We start from the raw sequence: 8,769 nt of genomic DNA on the forward strand, positions 1-8,769 counted from the left end.
CAAACAAATTCTAAAATTCTTGACTTCGCTATACTTTTTTATCAATATAAACTTTCTCTAAATCATATAAAAATTCTAAGTCAAGGAGTATAATGCTCAAATTATTGGAAGTCACATTGTAAAATAAAGCTAACACAAGAATATCACATAAAATTAAATCATAACTATATGCTTCCTAAAAGCTAACAATCAAAAGATAATTAAAATATCATCCTAAGATTGGGACAATCATGAATGAGGTACAATTATCAAACAATATTTTTTTTAAACACAAATAAAACATACAAAACATAAATAAAACATGCAAGACATAACTTAAAATAAAGCTAACTAAACATAATGAAAAAAAAAAACCAACAAAATTCTAAACCACTCCCCCAAACTTGGAACAAACATTGTCCTCAATGTGATAAAAGAAAATTAAAGAAAAAGGACAAGAATGCTCCCTTAACTCCGAAGTTGCAGTCTACAAGTCCTCCGCATCGTCACCACCAAAATTGTCCTCAGAGTCAAAATCCGTAAGCAACGAAGGAAAAGTAGTCATATCCATCCCAATGTGTCCAGCATAGGCTCTCATCATTTCTTTAATTACTTGATTTTGCCTTACGTGTCGGTCTAATATACGATCAATGCGCTCTATCCATTGAGTAACACTACGTGTAGGAGTCTCTTGGGAAGGTGAGGGGTGGCTTGTGAAGAACTACCAGCGATCGGTGAAGATTCCTCTAATCACTTAAGAATGCCCATTGTCACGACCCGGAACTCCCATCGAGCCCGTGACAACCGCCGCGACGTCTCAATTTACATTCATTACCCAGAATGTCAACCGAGACCCCGCAAGGCTTTAATATCAGCTTCTCATTTCCCCTGTGGGTAGCTGTTTCCAAATACCACATTTTAAAAGATTTTAAACTGTTTCCAACTTAAACAAATGAAATAATAATTTCCGTCTCACAGGGGTATTTTTGTCATTTATCCCAAAAATCTCAAAAATCATCTAAAAATATAGTATGTAAGTGGAAAACACATATTTCTTAATCAAAAATAATTTTGGATGTCTAAAACATTCGTTTAAAATGGAATTATGACTGTTATAATAAAATAAAAATATTCAATAAAATATTCAATTTTCACATAAAACGATATTTTAAGAACACTGCATAAATAATTTTTATAGCGTAAAAGCAAAATAAATTCTTACATACCGTAATACAGATAACCAAAGTATAGAATTTAATTTACAGTGACACGTGGGCCCACGAATGACCAAAAGTATAAAAAGAAATGAACCTACAGTCTTTGGATGTGGCAAGTTCAACTGTAATCCTTGCCGATATCAGTTATCTACAATCTATTCTGAACCTGAAATGGGTGGAAATGAGGGTGGTGAGATTATAAAATCCCAGTGAGTAAACAAACATCACTCAAAATATCTAAAGTCGAGTAAAAGGAGACTATTAAAACATTTCATCAAACTGTAATTTATCATCTTTCAACTTATTTCAACCAAATGAAATCAATTTATTTAAAGCAAGTAATCAGTATGGCTTATGAATTTCTTAAAAAGCTTGGCTCATGCCAAAAATTATTATCATACTCAGTTATTTGGGATACCTTGGCCGAGGGCTATCCCAACTGAGTCCGCCAAGGCTATTAGAAAGTCATGTTTTTATTTTGAAAACATAGCCATTCCTTGACGTTGGCCGAGTTCCCCTTCACGAGGTGGTTTGGCGTGAAGTGAACTCTAAAAGTTATACCTCAGGAGTTACCCTACTCGCCTCTCCAACCGAGGTAAAAATATAACAGGATTTCGTGCCCCTCTAATAGGCTAGTCCACAGAATCCAGCCCACTGCAGCAGGTCAAACCCACCATACAATAAAATTTTGACAGCATGACAGGGCTAATATATTACTACCCAGCCTGCAAGGGTAAAATAAAGCAATTCATATAATTCATAAAAAAACACAGCCCAGCCAGTCATGCCAATACAATAACATAAGCCATTAATTCAATTTTAAATTTACAACATATCAGTGGTCTCCAATTACTCTATTTTCAAAATCGTTATTTCGTTTCAAGACAATTTATAAAATATTTTCATTTAAACTCATTTTGTTTACAAAACATAAAAATTTACCATTTGAACTCATTTTCATAAAATTCACCAAAACCGAATAAAAACATACTTTAGATAATTAAAATGATGGTAAGGTTACTCACCGTGTCTAGAGTGAGGATTTTCGAAATACTCAGACTATTGGTCCTCGGGTGCAATTCCCTTGCCTTTATCAGAGGACTCACCACCTTGACACAGTACAAAATCGAGAAATTCACCACATTGGTACTAAATTGAAATTAAACTAATTTAGACTACTAATGCTTGATATGGAATGCAAAAATGTCTAAATTTTTGCCTAAATGCGGTGTTAGCCTATTTCGGTCTTTTACCCGATAAATTGATATACGCGTCCGTTTAAACTCCAAATTAATTTTTTTCAGTTTCTATACCTCAATTGCACCCAAATTGACTTAATGTCCCTCAGTGTGGTGCAAATTATCAGTCCCGATAATAAATTACGAAAATACCCCTAGTGGGTAAAAATTTATATTTTTGGTCCAAAAATTTCCATTATTTTTCTAGGCTCATAATTCATCATTATTCATCATAATTCCTCAAATAACCATCAAGATCAGCAGCCAATATTCCCCTAGAAAATTCAGCATAATGGGTTTCAATGGGAGAAAATTATATTTCTAGCTTATTTTTGCTATATTTCAATATAACTTAACTAAAATCACTTAATTCAATTAAAATCAACCAAAAATCAAGCTCAAAACTCATCCATGGAGGTTTGGCCAGCATGGGTGTCCATACCCACTTTCTAATTTTGCATGGAAATGAGAAAAAAATGCATGGGTAGTGAAAATCACAAGGAAAATCAATGAAATTTACCTTTTTAATGCTTGATTTCTTGATTTCTCTTGATTTTCTCCAAATTTTTCAGGTAGGATTCTTGTTTTTTTTTTCCCCTTTTCTCCCCTGGTTTGGACAGCTGAAGAAGATGAGAATTCCGGAATTTTTACCTTTTTAAAGGCTAAAATAATATAATATTATTTTATTCATTTTTTAATGTTTTATTAATTCCTTAAATTCTAGCCATCCATTTGTTTCCAAATTTTCACCATACACTTGTCCCACATATCCATAGCTTAGGTAAAATTCTCAGACTTATCCAAATTCTTGGTGGAGTAATTTTTGAAATTTACACTTTTACCCCCGTAAAAGTCAAAAATTACATTTTTGCCCCAAAAATTGAAAAATTGCCCATAGACATATTTTTCATCTCTTATACTCATACCATTCTCCAATTTGTCAAATTTGATCTAAATTCTCTCAAAATCTCAAATTTTGTCCGCGAGTGGCAAAATTACGATTTTGCCCCTACACTCTAGAAATCACTGGAATTAAACTTTTTCACTGCCAAACCCTCAAATTATACTCCAATACTCAAATCATACTCCAATAAGTCAAATGGGGCTAAAAAAATTTCTTTTCTAAAAATTCCCATTGTGTCCTTGGGTGGCAAATGACCATTTTGCCCTTGGACAGTAAAAATTCTAGTTTGACTTCAAATTGATCCTCGAACTCCAAATCACCATATTAAACCATTCTGGGACTTTAATATTCTTAATTTCATTTTAAATTCTCTATTTGATCTAGTTCGAGACTTAAATTAACTTAATTGTACCATTTGGTACATTGTCGTCTTTTAACGATTTTTCTTTCAAGGCTTTCCAAGTATGCAAGCATATTGTCAATCATATGAATGACATGGAAAGTATTTTATAAGATCGGACTTGACAACACTACCCCCCTTAAAATAAAATTTTGACCTCAAAATTTCATGTACTGAACTCAGAGAAAATGTGGGGGTATTGTTTTCTCATCTAATGCTCGACTTCTTATGTCCTCCCCTTTAGAGGGAATTTCGATTTGTTCACCTCATTTACCTCCAATTCAACTCAAGTACGTCGCTTATGTCTATTATTATCCTTTAAAATCATATCAATAATAACCTTCACAATTATGATCTCTTATATTGAGACATTAAGCATGCTTCTATTACTATCATTAAGCTTGAACCATAACTCCATCTCAATCATACCAATTTCGATCGCATTTTATTCTTATTTAGGTATACCAATCACTATCTTATTACTTCATTCCATATCAAACTTCTCGACTTTCATTCATTCATCCTATCCTCATACACTATTGTGTAGTTTACAACATCATTAACACGCCATACTCATTCCTGTACATATACTCAGCGTTCAGGAAAATTAATGGCTTTAATTATTTCTACTTATTTCATGTTTACTTTGCATTTAGGAAATTTCAATCTTCTTAATCCTATTAATCCATCTCATATGGCTTAATCGTACTATAGATTATATTCCCTTAACTATTTCTCCAAAATTCCTTAGGTCACCATAAATCGTCTTCTGATAAGATTCTTAATCGTTACATTATCTATGCAACTCATCAAATATATTGAGTTCAAATCTTGAACCACTAAAACCATTATTCATTTAGTTGGGTACATCACTACTCCACACATACATATACATATACATTCAAATGTCTATATTCCTCATTATGTATACGAGTCTCTATTTTCAAATGCCTTCAGACTAATTTCTCTTAATTCATTCCCATCCACAATCAAGATTCAATAGAATAAGCTTCATAATTCATACAAATTCTCATCATGCCTGTGTATATTTCCTCATCATTTATATACTTATATTCTCTTCTTATCGTTTCCAATTATATGCTTAAGTTTCCTTGTACTGTATATCATTGCATCACAATGTCATCTCCATTGAATTATAATCTATTATGCGTGTATGTTTTATAATCCCATTGGTATCTCAAAAATTTATCTTGACTTGATCATTGCATCTTATGCAATACTACAATTCCTAAAAGTCATCCTTATTCCTCGATTATCCTTCATGTCTCCTATATATTGTATCCTTATTGCATTTCGATATTGATTTGTTACTTAAAACTCAGATTCATTTGAATCATGTATGCCTCACGCATTTTCGAATTCCAATTCCCATAATATATTAAGAAAGTTTCATTATCTGACTTCATTATCAAGGTTAACTTCTATCATCCTTTATTCCACTCTTTCATATGAATATAACATCATTCTTCCTTAACTAATTTACAAATTGTACTTGAAATTACAAGACTTGAAACTAAATTCTCTCCAAGTACTTTTTAATGTTAATACTTATACCACTCAGCTTATAGCTTCCTTTTTATAACTACATAACTTAGTGCTTGCTTTCACAAGATCCATGGCAGAACTTCTCTTGAGTATTTCCTTAGGGATATTTATTTTAAATTTATGTCTCACAACATATGATCATTTAACCCGTAACTTAGCCATTTGGCTCCTTAGCAAGTTTCAAAGTCACGCATCTTATGCCCATCATGTATAACTTATAATTCTTTCTCAAGGGCGTGTAAACATTCTTGAAACACTTAATCACTTATTTACTCTTTTATACACCAAGTATATCATTTCCATAAAGGCATGCCCAACTACTCATGCTTCAATTTATCTCCATGGGTTTCTAGCATGTCACCTAGTTTACTTGTGTTGTTACTAATCCTTTCCTTTCAACAAGGTCAAGACAAGATCAGTATATTCTCATAACAATATTCTATATAAACTCATTTGCTATATCATTATTGAAATCTTTATTTACATTTTCCTCACTTGCTATTGACATCTCTTATCAGTATCTCATACATTCATCTAACCTTTCGCTCGCTTCCTCTTTAGTCTTTAACAAGACTTAATCTCTTGTCTTCTTTATTTCTTAAGATTTGACTTCAGTCATCATATTATTCATCTTAACACTCCACATGTTAATTTATTTTTATGTAGCCATCTCAAAAATTCTCTAACTTTTCTTTCTCTTACATGCCAATATATATAAGGCAATAATAAAAAAAAAACTTTGCACTTTCACTCATCATCTTTATCTTAATACCTCCCAATGCACTTAAGACTCCAAACAACAAAGCTTAGCATGAAAACCAATGACCATTCTTCAACTCGTGTGTTTCATCTTCATGCCACTCTCAATTTGCTCTGCTTTCTAGCCATTAGGGGTTCTTAACGTGACAGCGTTTGATAGTCAGTACTGTGGCGTTGCAACGGTTTGAATTCACTTTATCTTAGCAACTCTTCCACCTTTAAAGCTACTACCTCAATTATTCACAATCGTGTGGCTTCCCTTCGAGTCTATACCACAATTAGCAAGACTAACTTTCTATCACAAGTGTGAAATCAAAACATTGATTTAACGTATTTTTTTTTGCCACTAGCATTCATATATCTTTACCATAACATTTAATACGAGTTTGTTTAAGCAAAGATCTCCAAATTTATTCATAGCTACATGTATCTCAAATTGCTCATCACTTATCATCAGTCCATAAATCCCACTCGAAAATACCCTTTCCATATTGTATAGTGATTTCACCATATAGCATCACTGCACGATGTTCCTCCATTCTACTATCATGGATACTCCATAGAAATTAATTAAAAGATTTACGTACCCTAACTAATGCTAATTCCATTTAATCATATCTTAAATACTTCAAACTTGTAAATTACAACTCCAAATGTATGTCCATATATTGATAATCTTTATATATTTCATGAGCATGAAAACTACAACTTACAAACTAGCTTTCTATCATACATACTTTATTAGAGCACTAATTTCAACTTATTTAATCTACCCTTGGTGGTATGTCAAAATCATCCCTGTCTCGGTTGCAATCCAGAGGAATCTCTCCTCTATATATCCGTATGAGCTGGTGGAGATGGAGCAGCTACCGTAGCCCGTCCTAACTGTGGACAATCTCTCCTAATGTGACCCAGTTGATCACAATGAAAACATCGTGCAGGCCCTCTGCACGGCCCAACATGATAATTCCCACAATTTCTGCATCTATGTGAACTTCCTGAAACAGAGGAGTTTTTGCCCCTGTTTGGTGGCTGACTAGAAGATACACTTAGATTTCTCCTTTTTGCTAACTCAGCTCGCAGACTCTTATTTTCATTCGCAAGCTTCTCGGCTCTTAAAGCCATTCGCACCACCTCTTTAGCCACGGTTGCGTCCGACTCACCCATAAAAGAAACACAACTATGTTGCCTAGCCTCTTTAAGCTTCTTAGAATCAGAAACATCCAGCACTGGTGGTGGGACAGGAGGTGGGGATGGTGGTACTGAAGGAGCAGCCAGAGGAACTGTAGGAAGAGCTTGACCAGCTTGAGCCTGGCCAGCAATAGCAGTAAAGAAGGCTGCTAATGCCTGAACTGCCTCAAGAGGCATAGCAGGAATACTAGTAAGTGGTAGAGGAGGTGGAGGATGTGGAGGAGTCTTGGTTTGTTCAGCAGTAGGTGCTGCCCGAATGGTGGATGCAGTCAATTCCTCCTCTATTGCACCTAACTGACGACGTTGGAAACGACCTCTTCCCCTTCCAGCTGATCTAGTGAAAGGTGGTTGTTCGCGTCGAGGAGACATAATAATCTATAATAGGGAACAAAGTGAGTTTAGGCAACCTCAGGCTCTATATGCTTATGCATGTATTTTATTCAACCTAACCTAACTTAACTCGGGGCCACACTGACACTGTAAATTTTTAAAACAGCTTTAAAGTAACTTTAAACCCAAAACTCTAATCTTTCAAACCAACAGCTCTGATACCAACTTAATTGTCATGACCCGGAACTCCCATCGAGCCCGTGACAACCGCCGCGACGTCTCAATTTACATTCATTACCCAGAATGTCAACCGAGACCCCGCAAGGCTTTAATATCAGCTTCTCATTTCCCCTGTGGGTAGCTGTTTCCAAATACCACATTTTAAAAGATTTTAAACTGTTTCCAACTTAAACAAATGAAATAATAATTTCCGTCTCACAGGGGTATTTTTGTCATTTATCCCAAAAATCTCAAAAATCATCTAAAAATATAGTATGTAAGTGGAAAACACATATTTCTTAATCAAAAATAATTTTGGATGTCTAAAACATTCGTTTAAAATGGAATTATGACTGTTATAATAAAATAAAAATATTCAATAAAATATTCAATTTTCACATAAAACGATATTTTAAGAACACTGCATAAATAATTTTTATAGCGTAAAAGCAAAATAAATTCTTACATACCGTAATACAGATAACCAAAGTATAGAATTTAATTTACAGTGACACGTGGGCCCACGAATGACCAAAAGTATAAAAAGAAATGAACCTACAGTCTTTGGATGTGGCAAGTTCAACTGTAATCCTTGCCGATATCAGTTATCTACAATCTATTCTGAACCTGAAATGGGTGGAAATGAGGGTGGTGAGATTATAAAATCCCAGTGAGTAAACAAACATCACTCAAAATATCTAAAGTCGAGTAAAAGGAGACTATTAAAACATTTCATCAAACTGTAATTTATCATCTTTCAACTTATTTCAACCAAATGAAATCAATTTATTTAAAGCAAGTAATCAGTATGGCTTATGAATTTCTTAAAAAGCTTGGCTCATGCCAAAAATTATTATCATACTCAGTTATTTGGGATACCTTGGCCGAGGGCTATCCCAACTGAGTCCGCCAAGGCTATTAGAAAGTCATGTTTTTATTTTGAAAACATAGCCATTCCTTGACGTT

At 33.9% G+C, this 8,769-nt stretch overlaps 1 long non-coding RNA gene across 1 annotated transcript; it reads right to left on the minus strand.

Moving 5' to 3' along the window:
* Positions 1-1,161: 1,161 nt before the first annotated feature.
* LOC148763208 (uncharacterized) lies at positions 1,162-2,302 on the minus strand. The gene is made up of 2 exons (XR_016025715.1): positions 2,222-2,302; positions 1,162-1,362 (listed from the first exon to the last, which is right to left on the minus strand). It is a non-coding gene; the product is annotated as an uncharacterized LOC148763208 (long non-coding RNA).
* Positions 2,303-8,769: the final 6,467 nt, after the last annotated feature.

The sequence above is a fragment of the Theobroma cacao genome, chromosome 4 (assembly GCF_053813885.1).
Source record: "Theobroma cacao isolate CCN51 chromosome 4, ASM5381388v1, whole genome shotgun sequence".
Classification (NCBI taxonomy): Eukaryota; Viridiplantae; Streptophyta; class Magnoliopsida; order Malvales; family Malvaceae; genus Theobroma; species Theobroma cacao.